Source organism: Cupressus sempervirens, chromosome 8, assembly GCF_028749045.1.
Source record: "Cupressus sempervirens isolate cs-2001-9-10 chromosome 8, ASM2874904v1, whole genome shotgun sequence".
Lineage (NCBI taxonomy): Eukaryota > Viridiplantae > Streptophyta > Pinopsida > Cupressales > Cupressaceae > Cupressus > Cupressus sempervirens.
In genome coordinates this window covers 814,949,214-814,962,283 of record NC_143125.1, presented here as the reverse complement: position 1 = coordinate 814,962,283, position 13,070 = coordinate 814,949,214, and positions in this window count along the sequence as shown.

Here is a 13,070-nt window from a genome sequence, read left to right as displayed (position 1 = left end):
TTCTAGAGGAGCTACCTAATGAACTTCTCCCAAAATGAGATATCCAACATCATATTGATCTGATTCCAAGAGCAAGTCTCCCCAATCAAGTAGCATATAGAATGAGTCCCATCTAGCATGCAAAACTAGACAAACAAGTGACTAAGCTCATACAAAAGGGCTTAGTACAAGAAAGCATGAGCCCCTGTGTTGTCCCAGCATTATTATCTCCAAAGAAGGATGGAATGTGGAGGATGTCCACAAATAGTTGAGCCATCAATAGAATAACCATCAAGTATTATTTTCCTATCCCACATTTGGATGACATGTCAGATGTCCTTGTTGGAGCAAAGTATTTCTCAAAGATTGATCTATGAAGTGGGTACCATTAGATCTACATTTGAGAGGGGGATGAGTGGAAAACAACTTTCAAAACTAGGGATTTTTTTTATAAATGGAAGGTTATGACTTTTGGTTTATCCAATGCACCTAGTACTTTTATGAGACTTATGAACATTGTGTTGTGTCCCTACATTGGTAAGTTTGTAGTAGTTTATTTTAATGATATACTAATTTTTAGTAAGGGAACAGAAGAACATTTGCAACACTTGAGGATAAGATTGGGGGTATTGAGGAGAGAAAAGATCTATGCTAATTTAAAGAAGAGTAGGTTCATGCAAGAAAGCTTGGTTTTTCTAGGATTTTTCATTTCAGTAGATGGTGTCAAGACGGATCCAGAGAAATTTTGAGCCATTCTTGAATGGCTAGTCCACATAATATCACCGAGGTGAGAAGTTTCTATGGCTTAGCTACTTTCTATAGAAAGTTCATTCATAATTTCAGCAGAATTGTAGCACCTATGACATATTGCACTAAGGGTTGAGAGTTCTCATGGGCCAAAGAGGCTAAAGAGAGTTTCCAATATCTAAAGAAGAAGGTCACTGACACTCCAGTACTAGCATTACCATATTTTGACAAAGTGTTTGAAGTGGATTATGATGCATCGCATGTGGGCATCAGTGTTGTACTTAGCCAAGAAGGTAAACCCATTGCCTTTCTTAGTGAAAAATTGAATGATATGTAGAAGAAATATTCTACATATGATATAGAATTCTATGCAATTGTGCAAGATTTGAGGCACTAGAAGCATTATCTAGTACCCAAAGAATTTATGTTGTTTATAGACCATATTGTTCTAAAATACTTGAGCATACAAAAGAAATTGAACACTAGACATGCAAAGTGGGTCTCTTTCCTACAAGGTTATACCTTTGTTCTAAAGCATAAATTAGGGAAATAGAATTAAGTTGTAGATGCCTTAAGCAGGCAAGTTATTCTTTTGAATATCATGGAAATAGAGGTGGTTGGCTTTGATGCAATCAAAGACTTGTATGAATCTAATAGTGACTTTTGGGAAGTTGTTGATCAGTTGAAGAATCCAGTACCTAGACATGTAGACACTATTCAAGGTGATTATCTAATGCAAGATGGTTACTTATTCAAGGGAAAGTAGCTATGTGTTCCTATGGGCTCAATGCAAGAAAATACTATTCAAGAATTTCATAGTAGTGGTATGACTGTGCATTTTAAAAAGGATAAAATAGTAGCTTTGGTGGTAGATAAGTACTATTAGCCATAGATGAACTACCTCGGGTGATCCTAGTGGACTACTTGGATCACCCCAAGATTTTACACTCACCATATGTGTTCCCTTGGTTGTGTTTCTGACACTTCCATGACAAAGCCAATATTCTTGTGGGCAACCACCTAGTGTGAGGTGAAGGAGCATCAAGCGTGGGCCAAGTTGTTGAGTAATGAACCATGACCTTAAGGTAGATTGCTTGGCTACTATTTTTGGATGTGTGACCTATGTTAACATTCTTGCAAATCAAACATCTCAATAATATTGGTAGGAAGGCTATTCTAATATCATAATTGTGTGTTAACAAGGTTGTTGTTACCTTTGTTCAACTATTTAAAGACATGTTAAAACACCTACTATTTGTAAATCTTGTTGATAACTGACATGAACTAGAAAAACACACTATCTAACTTGAAAAACTATCTAATTGACAAACTAAAACAAATTCTTTGAGTCAAAACTAATCCTTTTTTGCACAAAACTAGCACTACATTTCTTGTCTTCAAGAGAAATACCACGCGACATAATTTTCAAAAAATTGTGTCGTCTATTAGTGTAAAATTATATCGCACTTGGTTTTGAATTCTATCATCTTGATTAGTGAGAATTGTTGCCCACATAAAAAGTGTCATTCTCTATTGAAAACTATACAACACGATACTTTATGTTGTCCTACTATCACCTGCTTCTTGAGAAAGTATCTACTAAGATTATTCTTTGCTAGACCAGTGTCTATAGTTAGATTTTCTAGCCTAAGGTACACCATGTCAGTCTTCCTTGGTCCTGGTTGCATATTTGTGTGTTAGGAATTCATCCTAAGTTGAAAAGATGGGTTTATTCCATCAAATGTAAGTCTTGAAACATCCTTGATGAGTCACTTGTCAAAATCTTATTATTATTCTATTATAGCTATTCACTATTGAGCTTCTTACTCACTTAATTAGCTCCAGTCACCATTGCTATAAGCTCTTGAGTACTATCTGACAAGCCATCTATTACACTTTGACAAGTGACTAGTTCTAGTTGTAAAAGCTTCAAATCTAACATACTTCTCTTGTCCTAATAAACCAAGACAAATCTTTACATGCCAATCACAACTAGACATCAACTTGGTAATAGTGACCATATTTCTTTTGTTTTGAAGCAATTGGCATCACCACCTAAACGTCCTCGCAAGCAACCTTGTGATAAAAATCTTGAATCTTCTGAAACACAAATAGCTAATGTTAGGCATAATCTGCTTTATAGTTTTGAGAACCCATTCGACACACTTTGTGAAATACCTAAGGGTGAGCATGGTTTGGTCACCATGGTACACCCTGATGAAGTCCAACATCATTTAGAGGAACAAGCACATGAAAGCCAAAGGATCTTTGAAGCCATGTACGCTTGGGAGAAAGAATGTCAAAATTTTGAAAATAATAACTATACTCATCATGAAGGGAGCAAAGGGACCTACTCTTTAAATCCTTTTGATGGCAATGATGGAAAAAACACACCTCCAAAAACTCCTAGAGTCACCATGGGTATAATGCCCTTCTCATCATGATAGTGATGAGGAAGTAACTAGTGAAGATGTCATAAAGTTTCAACAAGATGGCTTCGCTCAAAAATTGATGCTTAGAGCTTTAGAGGAAAATAGAGACCAATACTTCTGATACATGGCAGCTAGGGGATGGAAACTCCCTCAAGGTTTTGATGTTGAACACATAATCCCCAAATGAGAGCCCATTGAGGCTGAAATCTTAAGGGAAGAAATACAAGAGCTAAGAAAACAATTTGCACAATTGTAAACTTCAAAAGAGCCACCTAAGACTTCATTTGTTGAATCAATTTGTGCTCTTCCATTTGATAAGAGTCTATATATGCTACCATTTCCTAAGGATATGGAGGCTCCTAAGTATGAAAAATATGATGGAAAAGGTGACCCTCACAATCATGTGAGACATTTCTATGCTATTAGCATGGACTTTATGCATGAAGACACCTTTCTGATGCATTTGTTTCCTAGAAGTCTAAGAGAGCAAGCTATGGAATGGTTCACAAAGCTAAGACCTCCTCTAAAAACATTTGATGAACTTGCACAATGCTTTATACAGAAATGTTGATACAACATTCAACATCCTATTATTGTGCTAGACTTATGTAACATCAAACAAAAATTAGGAGAACCTTTTGCAATATACCTTCAATGATGGAGATCTTTATACTCTCGATATCCTTGGCAAGTTCTTGAGGCTGAAAAAATTGACATTTTTGTCAATACACATGTACCTGAGCTGTACTTTGATCTAAGAAAATAGTTGTTCACATCCTTCAATGCCATGGTTGAGAGTGCATATCGCATTGAGGATGTTACTATCAAAAGGGGTGACATTGTTATAAGCAAAGACAAAAATAACAATGGAAATGGTAAAGACAAAGGTAAACCTTGGAATAAGAACAAGTATGTTGTCAATGATGGAGTAGTGGACACTCTTAAGACCAAGGAACCTACATTTAACCTTTATAATTTCATCTATGCTATGAAACAACAAGAAAGTTCAAAACCACTAGCATTTGACAAGAGCTCTAAGTTTACCAAAAAACTTGTTTACACACCTATGGTTGAGCCTTATGAAGTGGTTTTGAAAACTTTAATTGTGAACAAACTAGTTACCTTACTAGACAACTCTCATTCTTATGATCCACCCATTAGACCTCCATGGTGGAGAGAGGATCACACTTGTAGTTATCATCGAAGCAATGGACATAACACTAAAAACTATTTTAAGCTCAAATATGTAATTCAAGATCTCATTGAGGAAGGAAAAGTTGTCATAGATGGCCTTGTTAAAAATTTTGACCACAAAGATTTTAAACAACCTTTGCCAGAATATGAGAAAGGTGAGACTTCCAAAGTTGCTAAAAAGAATCATGATGTCAAAATCAGCTATGCCTATGCTAACACTAAAAATCTTATAGGCATGCTTGAACCCATTGAGTATCTTTGCATGACTAGTCCTCATGATGATACACAACCCAGTTATGATGCTAAGGATGAATGACCCAAAGTTTTCCTAAAAATGTGAAATTTTCCTCAACACCATAATGACACTATACCTAAGGTTGTGCTTCAAGTGGCCAAATCTTCCTCTTCACAGAGTGAACCACTTAACATCGTCAATAGGGAGCAATCTATGGTTATCCTTAAAGTTGCTCATGACTCCAAGAATGCCTCATCTTCCAAGTAACCAACCACTTCCAAGGTCTCAAACTATGACCTTTTCAGTTAGTTACAACACACCAGGCTCAAATTTCTTTTTTTGAGTTGTTAGAGTTGTCCCCCTTGCATGAGGATATCCTTGAAAAAGCTTTACGTTTTGCCAACATTACCATTGACATTGATGAGGAATGATTCCAAGCCATGGTGAACCATATCTCTTCACCTCACTATCTCACCTTTTCTAAAGAAGATGACCGAGTCCTTATTCATCCCCACAATCTTGCTCTACATGTCAAAGTTTAAATATTTTGTACTCACATCTGTTGAGTCTTGATAGACAATGGTGCAGGGTTGAATATCATTTCATTCAATGTAATCCAATAGTTGGGCATGTCTAAATTTGCCATCAATCATAAATGAAAGATCACTATAAAAGCCTATGATGAGGTCAAAATGCCTTCTAAAGGTCTGATTGTGCTTCCAATTAGAGTTGGTCCAATTGAGAAGAATGTCATTTTCCAAATCTTAGACATACCACTTGCATACAATTTTTTGTTGAGATGTCCATGGATCCATGACATGCAAGTAGTACCCTCTACATACCATTAGTGCATCAAGTTCCCTTTTAATGGTATTGAAGTAGTTGTCCCTGGTGATAACTCAATGTCTATCTATGCATTATCTACTGTTGAAACACTAGTTCCACATAGTCACTCTTCTCACGAGCTAACACTGTCTTTCAAAGAGTGTGAACAAAAATTGAAGATGATGAGTCTTGGCATGGGTGAATACACTCTAGACTCTATTGCTGCCCTACTAGTTTCCCCTTGGTCTAATGGGAAATTGTCTACCAAAAAGAAGCCCTTTGCTTCTGCCATTACTCTTGTTAGTGTTTGAAACTACTGAGCAACAAAATGCTCAATATCACAGTGAAATTACTCACACAATCAAAGGATTAGCCAATTCCTAGTAGCAATTACATGAATAGACCACTTTGACCCAACTTCAACAAAACCAAGGATGGTTTTCTACTCTTTAGGCTCTACTAAACTAAAGTGGGTATACCTAGGGATAATTCTAATGCAAACTATGGTATGAAATTATCTTAGTTTCATTTTGATTCTCATATTTTACCCTCAAGCACATACAAAGTTTATCAATTTTCTCTAAAAGATTCTCAGATCTATATGCATACCCTATAAGAAAATTTGGTTATAATTCTCTTAGAATTTAAAAATATTCTTGGAAATAGCAACTACCTAAGACTCAGGAATTAGATATAAATGAGTAGTGACCAGCATTTTATACCTTGTAAAGAAATTGGAATGAAATGATTTTGATTTTAAAATTGATTTGATATGCAGCAGTGGAATTCACCCTTGCTCACTTCTGACTTATGTGACCAGTGCTTTATCCATTGGGCAAAGTCTTAACTATTGGCAGGAGATCTAATTCAAATAACTTATAAATGAATTAATCAATTGTAATTACCCATTTCCATTCTTATGAAGTATCCTTTTTAGAATCTCACAAACCTTACTAAATTACTGAAGCATTTCCATAATTCCTTGAATTAAAAGCAACAATAAAACTAGCATACAACCCATCCAGATTGCATTCGGTCAATTAAACTTTATTTAAGAGACTTCAAAGTAAAAAAACTCATAAAATGGAGATAGAAATTGGTGACACAAATATAGTGTAAATGCCCCTTTGTATTATCCTTTCAGCTAACTAATACAATGACCAATAGAAATCAATTGAAAGCCCAAAATAGATTGCTATTTCTATCATTTTTCATGTTATCAAAGAGTACAATTGGAAGCAAACTCAAAACACCTACATATTATTGGACCGATTGAATGTACTTTTCTTGAAAGAAAACAAAAATTCTACAAGTTTCAAACCATCACATTGCCTTGAAAACTCATTTATATAGACATGATTTGCAACAAGCAAAGGGAAAATGTGATTGACAGGTGTCACTCAAAAAGATATTTACATACACCTGTAACAAAAAGACAAATTGTGAATAACAGAAAGGCTAATACATCTAACATTCCTCTATGGTTCCCTTTTTGTTATTCCACCTAAATAGACAAAAGTGTTACCATCTAATTCTTTGATTACTTTGATTCCTTAGAGTAAGTGGCCATCAATTTTGAAAGCGATGAGTCATCTCTGATTACCTACAAACTTACTTTAATCCGAGGATTTTCCTTGTCTTCATCATTAACTATAAGGGTAACTTTTACTTTTGCATCTTCTTCCTCCTCATCATATTCTACTTCATCATACTCTTCCATTTGTTCCATAGACATAAATTTATCTTTCCACTCATTGTAGGTAGTGACTATTGGTCTGATTTTTCACACTTGCAAAAAATTTTGAAAATTATGGTGATAAATCATTTGAGTTTTTAGGATTTCCCTAGTCTTGCCCTATTTCATGTGTTATCAGAGTCTATTTATTTCTCTAGATTGATCTTATAAAATAGCCATGAAATTGTCCGAGGTCTGAAATTGATGGCATCCCTTTTGAATTTCTCAGAAGGAATTGTAAAATGTTTTAAGTTAGTCCTTTACATTCTTAAGGTGTGAGGTTTCACGTAACAACGAAATGCCTTTTGCTTTTGGTTTTCATGGCCACGCTTTCTGATACAGCGAAGAGGCGTAAAGGATTTATCGCACCTTGAAAAGCTCTTGTTACGGGCTTACGAGTAAATACCTTGAGCGAAGGAGTGGGGAGGCCTGCAATGTGATCTACACGTATATGCCTCAATGGGTAGTGTAAAGGCGTAAAGCATGATCTGAAGGGAATGCAAGGGTATTACGGTGTTACGAGTAAAGTTTTTTCCATAAGCACAGAGGAAAGGTTTTATGGTGTTTACGTGTCTACGATTCTTGGGTTTGTGGACAACCATAAAGCTTTTTTTTTAGCATTAAAGGAATCATGTGGGACCTATTGAAGTGTCAGAAGGGCCCAGTTGCAGCAAATCAGATGGAGACATGGCATTTATGTCAGATGGGCCCATCCCTCGTCACATATGACTTAAGCTTTTGATATTACGCCCTTACGCTTGTAGGTTAAGCATATGAACGAAGAGCTATTTTTTCTTTTTTTCGTGGTTATGGATCCAGTCTCAGCGTGTAAGCGTAAAGAGGTGAGAAGCAAGATCAGTAAAAGGGGTTTATGCTCATACAATAAAAGGAAGATGTGAGACTGCAATAGCAGTTGAGAGAGCTCTTCGGTGATACGAATAAAGCTAAGTCGTAAGAGAGAAATATAAGTTTTGAAGCCTTACGCTACCTTGAGAAATGAAGTAAGTGGAACAACGTAGAGGGAATTTCCAAGGTCTCTGCAGATACATGCACGTAGGAGCGTAAAGGCTACAAGGATGGCCTAAGTGAGGGTTTTACGCTCATGCAAGGAATGTTGAATCGTAAGAATAGAGATGTTAGTAAGAAGGTTTTTGATGTTTCAGTGTAAAGGGTTATGTATAAGCGTAAAAGGTAATAAGACAGAGTTAAGGATCTTTACGCTTATACAGAAGAAGCTTAAATCGTAAAAGTGGAAATACACAGTAAAAGGGCTTGAGATCTTACGGGGTAAAAGGTTTCGTAGAAACATAAAAGGGATTTGCAAAAAAGTGTAAAAGCATCATTACGTTCCTACGATTAGGGAATTTTGAAGCTTCTCTGAGTGAGCATAGAGATCCATCGAGAGCATTTCCGGCATCACGAAGATTGAAGGTTTGACTCAGTGTAAGAACGGAAGATAGTCATATAAGAAAGAACCTTTGATGTGTCACGAAAGATAAGCAAAAAAGGACAAAATTACTATAGCCAAGCAAAGTAAGGCTTTGAAAAGTATAATTAGAATCCAATTTTGCAGCTGATATACCCTGATGGTGACTTGCGATCATAAGTTTTAAAGCTCATGCATGCTAAATTTATTAAAAAGGTTGGCAGATATATAATTAAAACTTCAAGGATTTAATTGAATTACCAGCCTCAAGAAGCTTGTTTCTATGTTGTTCTGAAGTTTTGAAAGCTACAGAGCTCTGTGTATCCTGTGAAGTTGCAGAAGAATTCAAAGTATAGTAAAAAAGACATGGCTGACCAAGAAGTTGAAGAGGTACACATAGAAGAATTCAAAGTCGAAGATGAGGGTGATGATGTGGTAGAAGTCACACCAGAAGGAAAAAGGAAGAAATCTGCTGTCAAAACAAAAAAGAAGACAAGGGTCAAAAAACTGAACACGCATGCAAAAGACTGGCTAAAACTCCTTCTAGGGTCATCAAATGCAATTTCTACAAATGATCATATATTCAGAGACCCTTATGTTTTTGTTCGAGATGCTGAATGCCCTAGAATTACTGGTTATGATCTTTTCATGTACTTTTATCAGAATAGAATAGAGAATGTGCCAGTATGTAACCCGTGGAATAGAAATATGGCAAAATTAATTTTTCTAGAAGTATTTGTTGATGTTGACCTATTGAAGGCCCTAATAAATTCATATAATCCAGTAACTAGGACTTTTCACAGGCATAATGGGAGTGTATTATGTACATTGGACAGAACTTCTTTTATTGAGGCTTTTGGATTGATGGGACAAATGGATGTACTTATTGACATTGCATACTTACAAGGAAAATTTGCTAGGAATAAAACCTACTTTGTAAACAATGTCATGCTACCACACATTCCTTACAAAGTTAAGAAGGCAAGGTTAATCCCAAAAAAGGTGGGAGACTTTTCACCTTTGAGTAGGTTCAAAAATTATTTCAAAAACACAATGTATGGGTTGCACAAAGTATTGGGAAGTGATGGTGCAGAGGATTGTGTATATGGTTCTCTTTTTCTAATGGCATGCGACATACAAGATCCTTTTCATCATAAGGAGTATGATTATGTGGCCTTTATCATTGACAGTATGCACATGCAGATTTGTGATGCTAAGAAAGGAGAACTGAAAGACTTCAAGTTCCACCATTATTCATTATTGATGCACCTTATCATGTATAGCAACATTGGGTACATCAGTGGAGACTTCATTGATCAAAATTCTGATGAATTTGGTGAGTTACCTGTGCAACTCTGGACTCATATTTGGCATAAATATTTCTTCTATTCAAATGCTCTAGTTTTTTTCAATTTGTTCAGTTTTGTTATTATGAGGCAGCTAGATCATACTTTCTTTAGGGCACCCAATGTTTTGAAGACTCTGCTTAGGCCCTCTTTCTTAGATGAAAAAATAAAATTAGATCATAACTGGGGAAGCATATTTTTGTTTAAAGAATGTACTTTAATCAAAGTTTTTGCATGCCCACAACCTCCTCATCTATTGCCTAAATATCTACCCCCTAGATTGGCCATTATTGAATTCTTTTGGCAATTCTTATTGATGAATAAAGAAATGATCCCTCCCTCTCTGCATAAGCCTACTTTTGTATGTAGAACCTTTAAGGTAGGAGACTTTGAAATAGGCAAGAATGCTTTTGAGGAATTGAGTGACTATTTAGGTCAATATAAATTTGCTACTGGGCCCTATAGGATATATGATCCTAACAGTTATATTGCAAACGAGGTTAAGACCATTAGAGGACCTATCCCTGTAGAGGACCTAATTGCCAACATAGTAGCAACAGGAGAGGCAGATGAGTTATTGAGGATGTATGAAGAAATAAGGAAAGTGGAAAATGCTTTCAAGAGGACCAACCCTGATTTTAAGGGTTTTTATACAGAAGTTCCATATCCTAATAATTTGAGGAAAATGATTGAGAATTTTGATCATATTATGTTACAAATGCCTCATGAGCCAGAGGGAGAAGAAGCCATTGTAAATAGAGAATCCCCTGAACCAGATACACAACTAGAAATTGATTTGGAAGAAGAGTAGCCATCATCTTTAGCCTGGGTGCCACAAGGAAATAAAAGACAAAAGACAATGCACATCCCTAAAAAGGTGGTAAGCAGAGCTATACAAGTCATGTTTGGAAGTAGTGAGTATTTTGCTGATATTAGGCAAAATTATTTTCAACAAAGGGCTACTGAAGCAGGAAAAGCTTCTACTGACATGAAAATTGTAACATCAAGGTTGGATGATAGGCTCATTCAATCTGAGAAATTCATGGAAGATGATGATTTTATTAAATCATCAGAATTTAAAAGTTTTCTCTATAAAATCAAACAAAATGAACTCACATTGAGTCTCATGCCAGGAGAAGATCCAAAGAAAAATAAGGAGTTAGTTGAAAAACTATTGGCTTATGACCCTGAAAGTGAAACAATGACTGCCGCAGAAGCTAGGGAATTAGTACATAGGAGTGGCATGATTCTAATACCACATTGGGACATTGAGAAAGCTTTTGTGGTCGACCAAATGAAAGAAAAGATAAGGCCATCGGTTATGAAGCCACTAGCAGTGAAGGTTTTAAAAGAGGGTCAGGTTTTAATGTGGACACTAAAACCCTAGTAGTATGGAGTGTGGCCCCTGACACCAAGAAGCCTAAGATGATGGATATAGAAGAAACCGCTCAAGGCAATATGATTGTGTGGACATTGGAGAGCACTACTGGGAAGGAAATCTCCAGTTTGGTAAAATATTTTTCTCTTATGAATGAGGAAAAGGTTGATGAAATTGAGGATAAGTTAGCTGCAATGTTTAATGAATGCCTTGATATCAGGAGAACATATGAAGAAGAGCTCAAAATGAGCCATGTACAGAAACAAAGAATAGAGGAGTTGGAGGAAAAAATTAAGATTCTAGAAATAGAAATAAAATCCCTCAAAGAATAGCTCAAGATAGCAGTAGAGGCAGAGCATGCACCAAGGCAAGAGGAAGAAAGAAGGCACGTAGTAGAAGTAGAGGCCCAAATAGAAGAAATGCTTATGGCAACAACGGTGTCAGTGCCTGTGATTAGTGTGGAAATAGAAGTTTCCCATGTTGACAATAATACCAAGAAAAATGTTCTAATGAATGTATTAAATCATAGAATCAGCATTCTAAAAAGAATATCTCAGGATACTTATAATACATTCATCAGTCTACAATCTGCAGAACAGGTATGCATGGGTGCAGTTAGATGGCTTGAGCCTATTTTTCAACAGTGGGGACCCTATATGCAATTTTTTGACAAGTTGATACCCTTGTTAGCCAAGAAGCTAGATCTCCCAGATAAAGTTATTACTATGAAGGAAGGTATGGACAAAGTGAAAGAATTATTGCAAATCTTCACAGGGAAGCTAGCAGTAATTCAAAGTAAATTAAAAATCCTAACAAATGGTTTCTATTCTTTGATTCCTTCTGTTATCGATTCTAATGATAAGTTAAAAGATTTTGATGAGTGGTCTAATTCTTTTGATCACATTATAGACTTGCCACAAGTGGTGTCCATTCTCCAAGATGGTATTGATGAATTTCTTTTCAATGAACTAATTGATACCCTTTTCAAGATTGAAACTAAAGTGAATAGGTTTATCATAGAAGGAAGGGTGATTACTGATGCCAGGTGGCAGAAAATAGTGGATGAATTAACAATAGTTAAGGAATGTGATTGGCCCACTAAAAGAGAAATATTTTTATGGGAAGAAATCATAGAAATCAAAGCACTACCAACTAGGAGCAATTAGAGAAAAGGAAAAAATTGAAGATTTCATGCTCCAGCTATCATTTTCCTTCTGTTTTATTTGTTTTGTTTTGTTTGTTCGGTTTTCTTTTGAAAAGGGGTAATTTACCCAATTTTTGTAAAAGGACACATGTCACTTTCTTTAGCCCTAAGCTTGTTGCATCTTACACTATTTAAGTGAGATCCCAAGGCTACAGAATGGTCTGAATTCTATTTCTTCTAAGTATTGTGCTTAGTCTAGTTTTTGGTCCAAATTTTGAAAGAAACTTTGTAATGTATTTTTCTGTCAAATTCTCTGAGAATACATGAATATTGAATGATTTGTGTTTCTTTCTAAAGGCCATTCTGAGTCTATTGTAAAATATATACCCATTTCAAAGGAAATGAATACAAATTATGAATTGTCCCCATATCAGTTCTTTCTGAATTTTGTCTCCTTTTAAATACTTAGCTACCTTGATGTTGTATGAGTAAAAGCTTGTGCAATTGAATGCAATCTAGTTAGGTTGTATATCCATTTATCATTGTTGTTAATTCAATGGATTAAATAAAGGCTTTGATGAATGTTATAAGATTCCTTAAGTATTGAAAAGGATTTTGAATGATAAGTT